Here is an 18,434-nt window from a genome sequence, read left to right as displayed (position 1 = left end):
CCACAGCCTTGGCTGAGTCTGGGAACGTGCAGCTGACATAACCAGCGATTACCAGGAACCAAGTTACAGCCTCGAGGCACCAGGTCCCAAGACGTGGTAAAGCCAGGCTGGGAGCCGGGACTGCACTGGTGCAAACTGGGTGGGCGTGGGCAGAGCAGACGTGTTTCCCGCGGCCTTGCCCATGGACCAGGATTTCTCCCAGAGAGGAGCATCCCTGCAGGAGACGGAATGTGGCCACAGGTACTTGCACACCCCAAAGGAACACAAGGTTCCCATGTATGATTCTTTAGTTCTCAGTTCCGGAAGGCATGTGTGAAACCATAAAAACTGTGAGCCACTGGGGTCGGGGGTGAGGGGTGAATTATGTATTTTTATGTATACAGTTTTTATTTTTATTTTATTTTTTTTAAGATTTATTGATTGATTTATTTATGATAGACAGAGAGAGAGAGAGGCAGAGACACAGGAGGAATGAGAAGCAGGCTCCAAGCCAGGAGTCTGATGCGGGACTTGATCCCGGGACTCCAGGATCACACCCTGGGCCAAAGGCAGGCGCCAAATCGCTGAGCAACCCAGGGATCCCTACAGTTCTTAAATTATACATATATATATTGGTATTTTTATATAGACTAGTGCATTGCCATGCCTCCTCCTCAACCAGTCGAGTGCCTCCCAAAGGGGCTTGTGCTCACTCTTCCTCCATCTTACCCCTGATTTGGTATCAGTGTGATCTTCACACTTTTGCAAATAAAAGCAAAACACAGTTATTGGCATGAAATGCCAAGCACGGGATGAGACATGAGCTAAAGAGTTTTCGGGCCAGAGGTGGGGAGTGGGGGGTGGTTTCCTCCATCTGGTAGTTGTGAACGTAGACACCAGTCTCTGCGTTTATTTAACTGCTCAGAAATAAAAGTGGGTATAGTGATCAGAGCCCGCTGGAGCTCAAAACAGACTCGGTTATCACGTGCAAACATCCACAGACCCGTGTGTCAGGACTTGCAGCCAGCAGATGCTGAACAAAAGTAGGTGGGGACCGGATAGGGGTGGAGGGCAGGACAACTAGCTCGGTTAAAGGAATGCTCGTTTCAATTTGATCCACTCTGGATTTCATATTGTTTTATTATTTTTATGTATTATTGATGTGTGCTTCGGATTTTTTTTTTTTCAATATAACGCACGGGTGTTTTTGCATTTGGTGATTAGTCTTTCTGGAGCAATCATTTCTGGGGCTGTAATGTGCGTTTGCACACATACGCGGGGCACCTGCGTCTCGTGAGTTCCGAAAGCCGAGTTATCACGCCAAGATTGAGGAAAGGCCAGACCCCACGGTGCAAATGAGCAAGAATGACGTGCGAAGGAAGCATCGACGCGGAGTGGGATTGACGTGGTTGCGGGTGGCACGTGCGGGGGCATTTACAACGCATCTGAAAAAATCCCTGCGGCTTTACTGCACGCAGGAGGTCCTAACTGTAACCGAGTCCTGAAGTATTAATTGTACGTGTGCTGTGGGAACTGGCACCGAATCCGAAGTGCACTGAGGAAGAAGAAACATCGCCGTTGGGTAAAGACAGGCAGGATTTTCTCCCACACACGTTTCCAGGGCCAGCGGTGAGCCATTGTCAACCGACTTTCCAACTTTTGCAGATTCGCCACATTGTCTGGGGTAGGAATAACAAGGTGATGGTCTGTTTCAGCAAAAAAATAAAAAAATAAAATAAAAAAATAAAAATAATCAAGAATAAGAAAATCTTAAATTCTGTTTTTAAGAAATAAAAATGTAGAATGCAAGCGTTTGAGATAAATCTTGTCGGGCACTCCTGTGAGATATTAATTTTTAAAATTTTTTCTGGAATCCCCAGTCTGTGGCATTTGGAAAAGGGTCTTGTACAAGAATGATTAAATTTGGGACACCTCGGTGGCTCCGTGGCGGACCATCTGCCTTGGGCTCAGGGCGTGATCCTGGGGTCCCGGGATCGAGTCCCACGTCAGGCTCCCTGCATGGAGCCTGCTTCTCCCTCTGCCTGTGTCTCTGCCTCTCTCTGTGTGTCTCCCATGAATAAATAAATAAAATCTTAAAAAAAGAAAAACTTTAAAAGAGTGGCCAAATTCTTTCTGCTGATTCTCAAGATAGGGGGTTGGCCTCGGCTTGTGGAAAGCCACTTCCTCTTTGTAAGCATAATACTCTGAATTTTTTTTTAATTTGGAATTAGAAGAAAAAGGCATTAAGAATTTTATTGATGTAAAAAAATAATAATTTTATGGATGCAAATAAGCACAGCTGGATTTCTTTCCTTGGCTTATTTGAGAATAACTTTAAGATGTGCTTGATATCGGATGGGAGCCCTCGGATGGTGCTCGTTCCTTTAGGAGGTGGCGCGCACATGAATGTGTGGGTTGGGAATACCGAGGCTTGTGTGAACGGTGGGAAAGCTCTGCCCACGCCTGGACTGTCCACTCGGCAAGAACGGCCATGCCTTTGAATGAACCATTGCATCACAAAATCTAGGTATTTTGCATGTTAATCAGTTTTGTGATCATGACAAGAACCACAAAAAAAAAAAAAAAAAAAAAAAAACCAAAATGGAAGATGAAATCAATTAATGTAGAGGTCGGGACGGAGCGGTCTCTTTGAGTACAGATGGATGAGAAAACACTGGCTTATTTACTCACACGACTGATTTCTATTCCACTTTTACTCCCAGGGTCCTAATGGCACGAGTTTCTTGGATGAAACCCGAAGCCACGATCGCTGATTATTCATAATAATAATTATTCCGTGTAAGTCTGGGGCTGCATCTCTATTTGAAATATAATTTCGATGCGAGGCGCTGAGCGCATGGTAATGACTCGACGCTTCGAGAATGTTAAACGGTAACTTTTAACGATGAAACGGCCCATTTCTGCACCAATCACGGGAAGAAATTGAATGAGTCTTTAATTGTCGGCTTGGGGCTGGGTCTGGTGGGTTGGAACACGGGCTCTGGGGAGGGTCCAGCCCCCAAGAGCGGGGGCGGGGGAGTGGGTGTCGGAGAAAGGGGTCCCCGAGTATTGCAGACCGCCGTTGGCGCTCTCCGTGGTTGCCAGGCCGTTACCGTCCGTCATCTTGAAAATAAAAATGACGTTAAGGATTTTTTTTTTCAGAAATGTGGAGCAAAATAATGAGGTAAAGACGTTAATTCTCCTCCTCGTACCTGGGAGGCTGCCAGCCGCACGGGCAGAGGTGATGCTTCCCACTGCTGTGAAATTCGGGGCAGATTGCACCATTTGGAGACCCCCGGGGGGCGACCCAGCCGACCGGACAGTGATCGTACGCATGAGTGTCCTCTTCCCGGGAGGTGCACGCAGCACAGAGCGAACCCAGCTAACACTGGTCCCCGTGAGCCAAACGTCCGAAAACATCTGCGTCTCGCGATTTGCCTGAAATCCCATAAACGCCGCCCAGCAGGGGACCCCGCAAGAGGCCTGTCCTCACTATGCTTGGGTGTTTTACGTCTTCGGGATGGAGGGAGCACCCCGAGGTTCAGTTGTCTGTATGTGTGAAGTGCACATGAAATGTCTGTTCTCGGTGCAATAATAATAATAATAATTAATAATAATAATAATAATATACATTTTGCATTGATTAAGGGGAAAAACTCCAAAAAGGAAGCGAATGAAATCATATCTCCTTTCCTCTAAAATCAATGAACAAGGAGCAGCCTCATCCTTCGACCAGGGGAGCGTCCGCTCACGGATACACCTGCGCGACAGACAAAGCGAGGTCACTCCCCATGTGGACCCGTTCCCCGCCTGAGGCTCCAGAATCTGCGGACAAAATAGAGGACGCCAGGGAGGTCTGCAGTTGACACAAACCGGGAACACACGGAGTAAATTGCGTCCCCACGAGGCCTTTAAATGCAAATTTAAAATAAAAAAAAATTAAGTATAAGTATATCCCAGGAAACGCTCTGTTCGCATGAAATTTAAAATTAGCTGAGCATGCCGTAGTTTCCACCGCTAACGCGAACTTTCAGAGGTGCATTCTCACCCCCCCACCCCACCCCCTAGATGGACGAGCCTCTTCTCTTGCACACTCAAGGGCTGTTCCGCCCCCTCGAGGGGCCCACGCGGTGTTTTCAGGGTGGGGAAGGGTCACCTGTTTTTGTGAAATCTGCAAAATACGTGTTACCAGACGTCGGTGGCGACGTGACGGCTGCGGACACTTGCTGTGACCGAGTCCCCGCTGTGATGACCACAGAATGCGTTCTGTCGCTGATTTTAGTTTTGTCATCTTGCCTTCTCTGAGCTCCGCCAATTCCACGACCCCAGCCCCGCCCTCAGTGCAAAAGCGTCGACCCCCAGGTCACCTGCGTCTTCCTCCGAGATACTCCTAGGCCCCCACTGCAAACACGCATAAGCACCTGTGGCTTCGCACACGGACGGAGGCTACTTATCCCAGAAGGCTGCCCCGTGTGCTCACTTTCTGAGGCACCGCGGAATATTCCAGAACTGTGCTCTTGAATCCGCCTGGAAACAAAGTCGGGGGAAGCCAGAGCTTCACGTTCGAGACAGGTGAATGTGGCAGCCCATGGATCAGGATGGAGCGTGGAGCCACAGAAGGACGCAAGGGTGGGTGAGGGGGTGATGTTTCCACTGATGCACAGACCCCTGCCCTGCAAACAGTAGGTGCACAGACCCCTGCCTTGCAAACCAACAGGTGCACAGCTCCCTGCCCTGCAAAGAGTAGGTGCACAGCTCCCTGCCCTGCCAACCAGCAGGTACCTGGACCCCTGCCCTGCAAACAGTAGGTGCACAGACCCTTGCCCTGCAAACCAGCAGGTGCATGGACCCCTGCTCTGCAAACAGTAGGTGCACAGACCCCTGCTCTGCAAACCAGCAGGTACCTGGACCCCTGCCCTGCAAACAGTAGGTGCACAGACCCCTTCCCTGCAAATAGTAGGTGCACAGACCCCTGCTCTGCAAGGTGCCCCAGGTGTAGCCACAAAGTGTGCCGGACACTTTGGAGAGCCCACACCACGGAAGATGGGCTGCGTCCCACCAACATGGCGACGAGCCAGGCTTCCCGGTGTGAGCGGCACACGAGCCCCGATGGTGCATTCGTCAGAGAAGCACATGGCCAGCTCGGGCAGGACACAGTACAGGGAAGGGGAGGGTGGATGCCAGCGAAGAGTAGATGCCCGAGGGATGCTGGTGACATGGTTGGTGTCACCGTGCATAGATGACAGGCCACAACGGACCCCAGGGGGGCATTGCCGTGCGTGCATTTGTGTCTGAGCGCGTGTGTGCACATGTGTGTAGGACAGTTTCTGGAAACAGGTGTGCACACTGAGAACCCACCTTTCCTGGCCTTTGTGCATTTCCTGGAGACATTTCACCGTTTCTGCAGAAGGTCCCGCAGCCTCTCTCTCCGCAGGTGAGGAGGGAAGAACATCCTGCCTCTCGCTCTGGGAGCATCTGAGCTCCCTCCCCAGAAAGCCTGCATCCCAGAGCAGGTGCCAGCGGCGTGGACGGGCGGGAGTGAGGGAGGTACACGTCCCCACCCAGTATTTTAATGCACGAGAAGCCGCGCGATTGCACGTGGGATGTGCAAACCCTGAGCCAGCGAGCCCATCCTGCCTGCTACCTCCCCTCTCCCACAGAGGCAAGTTTCCAGAAGTGTTTACAGCGAGGAATCTCCTCCTTTGGGCTCCATGTTAAAAAAAAAAAAATCACTGTTGTCATCGAGGGCAGCGGTGCAGCCTGTGTGCAAACTGTAGGCGCCCAATGTGCGAGGGTCAGGAGATGATTGATTTCTCAGCTAACGGTGGTTTCCTTGATGACTTTTTTTTTTTTTTTCAAAGCATCACATACAATGAATACAGCACGGCCAGTGACGGAAAACTCTGATTTTTTTGTTTCTTTTGTGTGTGTGAGTTTGCTGCTCGGTCGCACGTGTGGCCCGAAAACCAGAGTGCGCAAAGGGCATTAAAGTCCGGCATGCGTGCTATTTTGGGTACTTTTGCATTTCGATTCACCTCAACCAGACGTGAACAGCGTCTCCCAAGCAGCACGGCAGGCGACGTAACTTGGTGAGGTGGGAATCCGGCAACAAAGAGAAGCTTCGAGAAGGAAGGGGGAAAGGAATAATTGTGAAAGCGGGTTGGAGGGTTTTATGGAGGTGGAGACGCAGAGACGAGTGGCGTGTTCTGCATGGTTCCGGAAAAGGCGGGCATGGCCAGGACTTTCCTGCCTATGGCATCCTCTGTGGGGTCTGATGCTTCTACAGGTGGATGGCAACTGGGTCAAGGACGGTGTATCTGGGGGGGGGGTGTCCCAGGGCCCTGAGCCCTGAGCCCCGGGTCGCACCTGCTGCCCTGTGGCAAGTAGCCACCAGAGGTGACTTTCAAGGCTCCCGTGAAGATGCATTTGCAGGACCCAGACCCCAATCCGGCTCGAAAGCTCCAGCACAGACTCAGACCCAGGGTGGGGACCCCTCCCCAGAAAGGCGCCGGAAGACGGGGACCCGCACTCAGCCACGTCTGCAAGGCCCAGATTAAACTGGCTCCTCGCCAGGCTCCTTAATAGCCCGTGTCGTGAAAAATACCCAGAACCAACCCTTTGCGAGGCGTTCTTGGGCGTGAGTGATGCTCGCCGGGCCGCGGGCAGCTCCGTCACCCGGCGGCTAACGGGGCGGTTCAGGATCCGTGTCTGACCCTCCCCGGCGGGGGCCCCGGGCAATCACACAGATGGATGCGCTGCGCTGGAAACGAGACTTGTCGCTTCTCCCTTAATGCGGACGCGGGGCGGCTTGTCCCCCGCAATATTGCAGGAAGGATGCGTCTGGGAGAGAAAATTGTTTTCAGCGGTCCTGGGCACCATTTGAATATTAAAGATGGAGCCCGCAATCTTACGCTTGGAGCTTGGGAGGGAAGCCCTGAGCGCAGGGCCTGCGGCCCGGGTGTGCAAGCATGAGCTGCGGGCACAACGGGCTGAGATGGGCTCAGTCTCCGCTTCCCGCTCCTGCGTGCACGATGCACAGCACGCTCACTTTGGGCTGAAATAGGTTTTTAGCAGCACGCAGGACCAGGCGAGGTGTGCACGTGAGGCTGCGCACGGGGCCGTCTCTACACGCCCCCTGCCCTGCGGTCATCCGCTCACCCCAGAATGAAGCCGCTCTGCACCGCGGCGCCTAATTAGCATGCATTTTATTGCCCGCCGTTAAAAAGCCAGGTCAACACTCGCAAATGTCATAAAAACACTCACGCCCACAGGGCTGCCCTGCGCTTTGTGGAAGCATGAATGCCCCGCAGTGTTGCAGACCTGCCCCCCTGCCCTGCCCTGCCCTGCCCTGCCCTGCCCTGCCCGCCTTGCAGGGGGAGCGGCCCGAGCGGTGCACGCGGACGACCGTGCAGGCCTTCCCGTCTCCGTGGGCCGCCGTTTGCACACGCCGCGGAGGCCCTCCACAAAAACTGCCTTTCCGCAGGCCTCCCCGCATTTTATGATTCAACGCGGATGGCGAGCACCGGAACATGCACCAAATTGGTAAAGATGTGTTTGTCATCAGACGCCGCGTGCACCCGCGAGAAGTTTATTGGGTTGTAAACGTGCAAGGTGGCATCGCGGGAAGGCATTTGCTTTCTCACGCAGGGCGCGCAATTGATGCGCGGCAGCTGGAGGCCCGGCATCGGGGCTGCCTCCTGATACGCAGTCGGGTCTTGTCCTGTCTTAATCCGTTGGCGTGTGGGTAGGTGGTCAGCCCAGCAGGCGGAAGCAAGGACGTTGACACAAGCGATACATATAAATTATTTGTGAGCTCGAGGAAGGGCAATTTGACTTTTTATGAGCCCGTAACAACGTCCCTGGAGATGAGCCTGCTAACTTCAGTGGATCATTGCTTTTTCATGGCCCTGGCACAGACTGGAAGGCGCGGGTCAGCTTTTGGATTTCTCCGCTCATAAATAAGAGCCGTTTGGGTTGGTTTTTCATGTCTCATTTTTTTAATATGAAATATGTATATGCCAAGCCGCGATGCTTGAGAAGTCTTGAGTCCCCTGGCCTCAGAAACCGTAGGACTCGGGCCTCCTGGATGCAAGCATGTGTATCAGAGCTCCATGCTTGTGTGTGGTCACATCTGGCTGGGGTCGCTGGTGATGGGTTTACAGGAGTCAGGCTTCGTAGACAGGAGGAGGATGTGTTCTAGAACAAGAGGGATGAACCGCCAATGTCCCTCCAGCTGCACATAAGGACCCCAGGCTATGCGGGTGGACGTCACGCCAGCTTGAACTGTCTGCCGGGTTCCCGGAGAATTTGCTTTCTCAACCCAATCGGTTGGAAAACCAAGCCTATGGGGGGACAGGAGGGTTTGTCCTCCTGGGGTACATGGCCTCATGCAGTGGACAGTGACTCTGTGATGCTGGATGTGCTCTTTCTGCCTAGAAGGGTGGAGGTGCCCGACCCCTCTCTGAGTGGGGTGATAGGTGATGATTGAAAACAATGGCGCCCAGGTTGGGTGGTGGTATCAAGGCAGGTGTTTGGACCAGCACCTGGGTGGAATGGCGGTGGGGACAATGTGCTCAAAAAAACCCAAGATGGCGCTCATCCCAAAGATGAAAGCAGTCAACCTGAAGAATATCCCAATGGCCAAAGCTGCAGCAATTTGAGTAGCAAAATGAGTAGTGACTTATTGGATTTGACCCGTAGAATTAGATTAAAATCTATGATCCATCGGGATGCAAATAAATGATTCACTCTACGAATGAATGGACAAGAAGGGTCAGCTCTTGGGTCTAGGACACTTTCGATTATAAATGTAGATGAAAAGGAGTGGAATTTGGAGGAGATGTGTTGAACACGGGCCCCGGGTTTTCTCACATGGGATGTGGATTGATGACTGAGACAAGAGGACATGAACGTGTAGATGGTTGGTGGGACACTAGGCATCGAGGAAAATGATGTCAGTTTCCAACTGGAGTCATGGATGGGGCTGACCTCAGACAGCATAGAGCCGAGCAGGTGACCGCATTTCACAGGCTTGATGAAGGATTTGTTAACCCACCTCCCCACCCCTTGTCTAGGAACAGCTTCAAGGGAGCAATGAATTCACAAAAATGTTTTGTGTTTGGCCTCAGAAGGTCCTATCTAGGGTCACTGTGCTGTTTCTGCCCAAGAACTGCTGTGCTACATGAGGCAGCTGGGACACCATGCATCTCATTCCCATCTTACAGGTAAGGAATTGTAGGTGAAAGTTTGGGATGGCTTGGTGTGATCCTCCAATGTGTGGTGTGGGAGTCCATGTTCTTTGCTGCTGGTCTGGGGGTCTTGTGGGGCAGGGTGGTCGGGGAGAGTTTGTCTTGTGGATGGACACCACCTGGACAGACCCGAGGATGGAGTGAAGGACACTGGGCCTGGAGAGGACTTTAGGGAGGTCAGGACATCCCACAGCATAGAGTTGACTTCTTGTGGGACACACAAAGGTGTCCCTTTCATGTGGAAGAGGGTCCTGGGTAAGCACACAGAGGAATTAGCTTCTCAATTCCCCTTCAGCCACGTCATCCTCTCACATGTGACCACGTATTAGCCTAAGAAATGAGGTCTTGGCAAAGGTTTGATACATGCTGTGTGCACCACATTTCCCCTTGAGCTTGGAGCTGTAAATATGAACCCGTAATTGCATGACGAAGGATTCTCATTCAGCGTAAAGAACAGTGTGTGTACGTGTGTGCATATGTGTGTGTGCATGAGCGTGCGGGTGTGTGTGAATACTTGGCATTCTGCTCCTGATGCTAAATTGCGAGAGGCCGGGAATGGTCAATTATTTTGGTAATGAAGCTAAGTAGTGAGTCTGGAAAGGCCAGCTCCCAAGGCTGAGGCATTTTTATTATTTTCTGAGCAATCTGACTGAAGAAGGAAGGAAGGAAAGAAAGAAGGGGAGAAGGAAAGAAAAGGAGGAGCAAAGAAATGAAGGCAACAGGAAATCCAGCTTCCACTTGCACTATGTAGGTAAGTGTGCAGGTGGAGGATGGAATCACCTGGGAACTATCCCAACACGTATGTGAGATAAAAGACAATGGGCTGTTGCACACATGCAAAGCCAAGGAGGGATCTTGGCTTTGGATTTACGCACCCAATGGCCATCGGTATCCTGGCGACTTTGGTTTTATTGGCGACCTCAAGTGCCCTATGCGTCACTTGCTCCCATCACTTCAAAATGACTCATGGTGGCACAGCCAACTCGTTGGACTCCATTAAAACATGAACGCTGGAGTCAATAATGCTTATGCTCATTATTTCGATTGTGTTTTGTCAGTGGGAGCCCACATGGAGGAGACCAGGATGACCAGCCAGCATGCTTCACCATTTGTTTCTTGCACGTCCCAGTTTCTTTAGTTTACTTCGTTTCTCACCCCCTTTGATCACTGCTTTCAGACATTTCCCGTGGTTGAAACCAACCAGCCAAACAAATGCAGTCTCGTCCCTGGTAAAGACCATTGGTGATTGTTCAAGCTATAGCCGCCATGTTTTCTGGCTGAAAAAAAAAATAGAAATCCAGTTGTGTGAATATGTGCACCACACGTCCGGGGATGACAAGCCCATGTGTGATTGGCCAGCATTCACGGTAAAGTGACAGAGGACGAAGGTGGGAATTCATCGTTGTGTTTCCGTTGATCACAACTCACGTGTTGCCATCATTTTACGCGTGAGGTACACCTTTCCAGTGTGAGGGTGAAGGTGAAGTCAACACGCCCAGAAGGAAGGGACACCCGGGTTCATGCCAAAAACGAGAAATGACTCAGAGAACCAGGTTCTAAATATTGGGAATCTCTGTGGAGGACATGAATTCTGCGTCTCGTCTACTTTTGTTTTTCTCTCTCTGGCCTGAAAGGGAATGGTCGTAGGGTGAGGCAGAAGCAATGGACACACCTGGGTTTCATTCCAAGGGTGGCTCATAGGACTGCACTATTTTTATTTTGACCTGACCCTCATGTTGGATGACTGCATTTGGCCCAACTCTTTCTCATTGAGTCGTAAGCTCTGTGAGGCTGGAAATCTCAGCGTCTGATCCACACAATTCATCACCAAACGCAGGCCTGCGGATTCTGCTTCTTTAGGAAGACCCTCCGTTGGGCAGACCAAGGAGAATAGGAGGGAAAAGAGAATGATGACAATTCCCCGTGTGCAGGGCTCGCAGGAAGACTTCATTTGCTCTGAGAAGGGAAGTGCGCTGTTGGTCCGTGGAGTTCCTCACGTGGAGCGCTGTGCGCAGTCTTTGGTTGAGTTCTCTCAGGTGCCCCCGGTCTTCGGTACCTGCTTCCCAAACTTTCGATGTGATTCTGTCTTCTAAATGCAATTCAGAATGAACAGGAAGGGGAGGTTTCCCCCAACATGCTTTGGGGCTGTCACCCGCTTGGCAGATGGCAACGTCCCAGGAGGATGAGGAAGGGCTCCGTTTTGCTTGTTGCCAGTGCCTTCGGGGGGTGGAGAGAGACAAAGGCAAGAAGGAAGCGGGCTTCCATGGGAAAAGAGGGAAGCTGGGTGTAGTTTGGACAAAAGCAACAGCTGTGGGATGTCCGTGGACTTATGCCAGCCTCGGCCCCAGTCTCGTAAACCCTCGGCCTCCAAGAGAATACCCCACGTCACCAGCCTCCCGCGGCGCTAGCTGGAGTCCTCGTTTCAGAAAAGTTACACTTTCCCTGTACTTTTTCCTCCGCCCTGTCATTAGCTGGAGCTTGAAAGGGCAATAACTCTAATTGTCGATCCTGTGGGGTACGCACAGCCCTGTCCTGACCTCGCTCCCCGTGCCAAAGAAAATGCTGGATTACATTGCGTTTTCTTCATGTTCGTTTTCCTGCCCACTTAACAAAATTATATTCAATGAGCTGTGGGAGAAATCCACATCAACGGGCCATGTAATGCAATTTCTGGTATATATTCAGGAAGGGGGAAAAAATCCTACATTTTCTTTCATTTCTGTCAAAATCAATCAAATTGTACGAAACTGAACATAATCTCTTAGAAAGAAAATGAGGCATTTCCAGCGAAATAAGCCTCCTCTGCATGGTAACATGCACATATTTAAGAGGTCTCTGTTTTAGTTTTTTTTAATCATGCCTAATTAGTTTTTTTTAATCACCCACACAACTAAGGCTCTCGCCTGCATAATTTATGACATAGAGGGGCCAGTGTCAGAAATCAAATGTTGTAAATTAAAAATAACAAGTTTGAGACTAGTGATTCAATTAAAACCCTAGAAAACATTGGATTATGCATAATTGAGAGCTTGTACGCAGAGATGCATGTCACGCTTGTCAGTTTGGATGGGAAGATTGGATTGGGGCTGTCAGGGGTATTTAAATCAACTCGGTAAAAAAATCACAAAACAAAGGTGATGTTTATTATTAACTTCCAGTGTTCAAAAATAACACCAAGGGGTCCTTAAATTGAATGCTTAGACGACAAGGCTTTATTTTGAGGGGAAGTTCCAAATTCCAGAGGCTGGCTGGCCGAGTGGGAGGGTCCCACTGTGGTTGTCTGAGGGTGCCCCATTTTGGGCAATGCTAAGAGAGGGCTCCACCGAACAAAGCAGGGTACCCTCCCTCACAGGCCATGAGGAATCCATCTGGGTCTCCATTGTCCAACTAGTCCCACCCCTGCAATTTTGCTCCATAACGATGAAGACGTGTCTACACGTTCGTTTTCCGAGAGCACGCACGGGCACAGAGCGGTGGTTTCTATGGCAATGTCCGAACTCTGGCGCAGAGTTACGATGGTCTGGATCGTGTTTCAACGTCCCACCGGTGAAGACGTAACTTGAATGCAACTCGAAAATCAAGCACGTGGCCAGAATCTCCTGGAGAAGAAAGGACCTTTGGTGAGCACGAGGAACATCAGAGGGGCTTCAAGGAACGTGCGTTGAAGTCGTGGCCCGTCGAAGCAGAGGGAAAGGCAGGAACTGCCTCTGTCTCCACCGCATACTTGCCAGGAACAAGCAGGATCAATGCAAAGCCATGGAATCACGTTCTGGAAGGTGAAGTTGCTCCCGTCTGGATTCTGGAGCCAAGGGTGGTGGAAATATGGTGGCCTGAGACATGGTTGTGTCATGTGGCATCGTTGAGCTTGGCTTCCTGGCAGGTGAAGAAAGGCAGCGTCTTGTGACATAATGGGACCCTCCAGTGGGCCATGTATTTTCCCTAAGCTGCTCTGAGGGATTTTCTTAGGAGCCCAGTGCAGGACAACCTAACAAGGACCACACAGTTTGACCAAGAAAGGACCTGAGACCATGGTTCCTGCAAATAGCTCTCGGGTCAGTGAGAACAGACCCCATGGCCACAGGTTCACAGGATTTGCATGGGCTGGATAAGCAGTGCCCAAGTCACCAGGCTACGAGGATACCTGAGTCCATACAGGTGCGGCTTGGAGAGGAACCCACACCACCGTGGATGGCTGAGCCTGCCCAGTGACGCTTCAAGATGGGTTCATGCGGGGCTTCTGCGTGGGTGGGCGCTGTGTTCCTAGGAGTGCACATGTCTAGGATGTGCCAGCGGAGCATCCCTGTGCTCCTCTATCTCCCTGACTTTGGTCTTGCATGGCAGCTGGTGGGAAACGCCACCAAGATGGCGGAGGCTCAGTCCCCCCATTTGGGCAGTGAGGACTCCTTCCGTGCAGGTCAGCAGCCCACCGTTCCTGAGCACTGGGAGTGTTTGAGGCACTGGGCGGGGCAAAGCTGCGCATCTGACGGGAAACTGTAAATAAGCGAATCAACGTGTAAATAAGCAAATACAACGTTTTGGGTAGAGGTAAACGCGAGGAAGGATATGAAGCGCTAGGAAGATTACCTGACCTTGGTACACATCTTTTATTTCCCTCACTGATATTTGGTAGAGGTCTGACTAGACATCTTCATCCTTTTGTTAGATGTTTCTCTTCAATATTAACAAAAATTATTAATTTTTATGCTATTATATACATTGTATAGGTTTATGAAATTAATTCTTTGTTGCCAGGAAAGACAACTGCAGTGGGCTTCTTTTATATCCATGCCCATATCCAGAGACCTTCCTATATTCTTTATTCTTTCTAATTTATCTGTAATAGTGACATCTTTATATATACATTCATTTTGTGCAATAAGCAAGGACAACTTTATTCCATCTTTTCTGGTGTGCTTCTTTGTCCTAACTTTACTTATTTCCATAATTTTAAAAAATATTTTGACTAGGACCTCCAGTACCACATTAATAGAACGGGGGAGAGAGAGACCGTCATCCAGATATCAACCTTGAAAGATTTCAGCATTTCAGTATTAAATGCAATGATTATTGGAAATCTTTTCCACATATGTCTTATCCGATTAGGGGAAGTCCCTTACTTTTCTAGTTTTCCAAAATATTGATTTACTTGTTTATGTCATGAATACATGCTGACATGAATCAATTTTTTTTGCATTAATTGAAGTGATTATAGGGCTTTTCACTTATTCTGTTAAAGTAATGATTTGCATTATTAAACCAGTCTTCATTCCTGGGTTAAACCCAACTAACTTGGCTATGATCTATTAACTTATTGTTTTGTAACAGTTTTGTAAAAATTTATTTGAGAGAGGGAGAGAGCACGAGTGGGAAGAGGAGCCATGGGAGAGGAAGAAGTAGGCTTCTCCTGAGCAGGGAGCCTAACAGGACTCAATCTCGGGATTCCGGGATCATGACCTGAGCCAAAGGCAGAGGCTTAACCGACTGAGCCACCCAGGTACCCGGTTATCTTTTTTTCAATGTTGCCAATATTGTATTTAATATTTTTGATCCCATGTTCACAAAAGAGATTGGCCTGCCATCTCTCTTCCTGAATTTCAGTGTAAAGGCTATGCTAGTTAAATACATTAAATACGTATGACTGCTTCCTCTTTTTCTAATATTTGGAATATTTTGAGTAATGCTGGCATTGTTTTTTCTTTAAATATTTGGTAGGCCATACACATAAACCTTTTGGCTCTAGATTTGTTTGTATCAGTGATTCAGTTCCCAGTCTGATCTCTTTTGTGGTAATAAGACTGTATATTTTCCATTTCTTTGAGTGTCAATTTTAACATACTGTATATTTGTAGAAATGTGTTCATTCTATTTATAGGCATAAAAGTGTTCATAATTCTCTCATGAAATTTTAAGTGCTTATAGGATCTGTAGTAATTTCCCATCATTTATCTGGGATGTTACTTCCTTATGTTGTCTCTAATTTTCCTGATTGATATCACATTTTTTTTCAAATTATTGACTTTTGACTCTGCTGGGTTCTATTTTATGCATTTATTTCACCTTCATTTGGTTCTGATTTCACTTCTGTTATCTTATTCCTACTAATTCATGTGAGTTTTTACTTTCTTTTTCTGATTTCTAAGAAGCTTGCTTTGTACCCTGATATTTCACGAATGTAGGTGCCTTTAAATTTTACATTTTGTACTCAGTGTGGTTTTCAGTTGCATTCCTGACATTTTGATCTGCTTCATTTTCATTATGTTTCAGTTGACAATATTTTCCAATGTTTACTACGACACATGGATCATTAAATTTGGAATTTAATTTGGACACATGAAAATTTAATTTGCAAGTATATGAACACTTGTATGCTTGGAAACACATACACATTCATACATACACAGATATAAATCCCTGTCTCTGTGTGCACACACGAGCACGTGCACACACACCAACCTCAATGTGTGCTTTCTACTTGTCCCCCAAACTTTTATGTTTTTGTTTCTTTTCTTCTTTTGGAACACTGAAGTTTCAATTTTTTATTATAATCACTCCCATCACCGCCCCTATTAACTAGGAATTTGTATGTCTTTTACTATTCTTGGGTAGGTTAGCTATCCTTGAATTTTGCCCATGGGAAGGTTATGCCCTTAAATTTTCAAAATCTAACACTCATTACTTTTACTTTCTTTCTAGACAATGGAAATACCTTAGAACATTTAATTCCATTTATGTCCTCCTGATTTATACATCATTGTTGTGCATTTTAATTGTCCATACATTTGGACCCCCTTAAGACATGACTATTTTATAACAGCAATATTTATTTACAATTACCCACACAATTTGGCATTTTTATCACTTTGTGATTAAAATTCACTTCATTCCTTCATGAATTTTAATGTCCTATTTGGGTCATTTCTCTTCTGCGTTGAGTTCTCTTTATCATATTCCCTCTGGTAGGGGTCTGTTGGTAGCCTATTTCTTCAATCTTTGTTTCCTGAAAATGTCCTGCTTCAACCCACTGGAAAGCCTATGTCAAGATTTTGTTTGCTAATCAAACATTGTCCCATTTTTCTCAAAAGAAATACCCTGAGCAAAAGATAGTCTTCTTAGTACCGAAGGGACAGACATTGTGAAGAGAAATTGAGCGATGTTGAGAAGCTGCCCTGGGAGTTGCTGTGTTTTCTACATTCTGTAGGTGCTGGTCAAGGCATATTCCACTTCCCTGCTGAGGTGAGCAGCGGGGAAGGTGGATTATGTTAATCTTCTAGGTTAACCCTGCAATGGGGGGAAGGAGAAAGAAATAGGGAAACACAGAGAGAGGGATGGGGAAGGAAGCATGGAGAGGGACACAGAGACAGAGTGGAGAGATAGAAGGTCAGAGTGACATAGAAGCAGAGAGGCAACTGCGTGGCTCAGTGAGTTAAGCATATGCCTTCAGTTCAAGTCAGGATCCCAGGGTCCTGAGATCAAGCCCCAGGCTCTGCACTCACTGAGGAATCTGTTTCTCCCTCTGCCCCTTCCCCTGCTCATGCTCTCCTTTTCTCTCTCAAATAAAGAAAATAAAATCTTTAATGAATAAATAGAGAGAGAGAGAAAGAGAGAGAGAGGAGAAGCAGGAAGAGGAAGAGGAGGAGAAGAGAAAGAACAAGAAGATACAGAAGAGGGCAGCCCCGGTGGCGCAGCGGTTTAGCACCGCCTGCAGCCCAGGGCGTGATCTGGAGACCCTGGATCGAGTCCCACATCAGGCTCCCTGCATGGATCCTGCTTCTCCCTCTGCCTGTGTCTCTGCCTCTCTCTCTCTGCATCTCTATGAATAAATAAATAAAACCTTTGAAAAAAAAAAGAAGATACAGAAGATGAAAATGAGGATAAAGGTGAAAATAAGAAGAATAAGGGGGAAACGAGGACGAGGAGGAAGCAGGAGGAGGAGGACGGGGAGAAAGAGGAGGAAGAGTTTGCATGTATGATGTTGTCAGAACTCCAAGGTGCAAGCGAAGACGTCACAAGGTGTGGTGGTATCTACACTGAGCTACGGCTACCCCAAACACACGTCCTCCCTCAGTGATTACAGTCGTCTGTAGATAGAAGGACACGACCTCCATCGATGTCAGCAGACTGAATGGATCTAAGTTCCCAACAGGGATGTGTGTGTGTGTGTGTGTGTGTGTGTTTGTGTGTGTCTGGGGACTTTCTTCAGCAGTGCAGCCCTTTGGGGGCTGGGTCCACATCTCTGTAGTGTGTCAGCTCATAGGGCCCCTACAGGGTGTATGGGAACCCCGATGTCCAAAGCTCAGCAACCCTTCTGCGACTCTGCCTGAACCGCCTCCCAGCCTGGTAACACTAACGAGATTAGAAGGGGCAACGCTGTGGCCCCCTTCGTAACTGATGAAGGTGATTTTGGCAGATCATTTTGTGGTGTGTAAACTCTTCCCGTCCCTTCCAAATGGTGACCCTGTTAAAATATTTCCTATAAACTCGCCATGCCATCGAGACATCGTCAACCCACGTACACTTTTCCCGGTGATTTCTGTTTCATCTCTCTTTGATGTATTATTCCGTAGAAGGTTTACTCTCGGAAATCCTCATGTTTCTCCTTCAGAAAAATCAAAGTGTGAAACGTGTTACCATGTAAGGGAATCTCGAATTTCCTTTCAGATGAGGGGAGGGAGCATTTCATCAGGAATGCCAGGGAGAGGAACCAAAATGAGATCGACAAGAAAAGTGTCTGTAATTTCTGCTGTCCATGAAATCTGGGTGTTCTGGCTGAAAAGTTAGAGAGGGGAAATGCTACACTGCCTCCAAATTAAAAGCAGTTTCATGAGATTGAAAATTGAACACACATTGGAGCCACAACCAGGTTAGTTTTCTCGCCGTGATCAGACTCCTACAGAGTCCTCCAACTGGGACAGATAAAGATCAGATGAAGGTCAGCATTTCAGCAATGGGCAATTAAAATTTACGCTCCCCCCCCCCCCGCAAAGTCGTAGGTTTATGAACTCCCTGCCCCCAACCAAAGGTATTTCCAGGGACCCAAGGAAACCCAGAGGCTTTCATGCTTCAGGCAACTCTCTGTAATTTCTACAAGATCTAAGACGGTTTTGAGACCCTCTCGAGAAGGAGGAAATATTAAGAAAGAATGTCATATGACTGGCGGTACAAGGTACTCATTTGGGTTTCAATTTATTTTCTTTCTTGTGGATTCAA

This window comes from Canis aureus, chromosome X, assembly GCF_053574225.1.
Source record: "Canis aureus isolate CA01 chromosome X, VMU_Caureus_v.1.0, whole genome shotgun sequence".
Classification (NCBI taxonomy): Eukaryota; Metazoa; Chordata; class Mammalia; order Carnivora; family Canidae; genus Canis; species Canis aureus.
Note: the sequence above shows the minus strand (reverse complement) of the source record.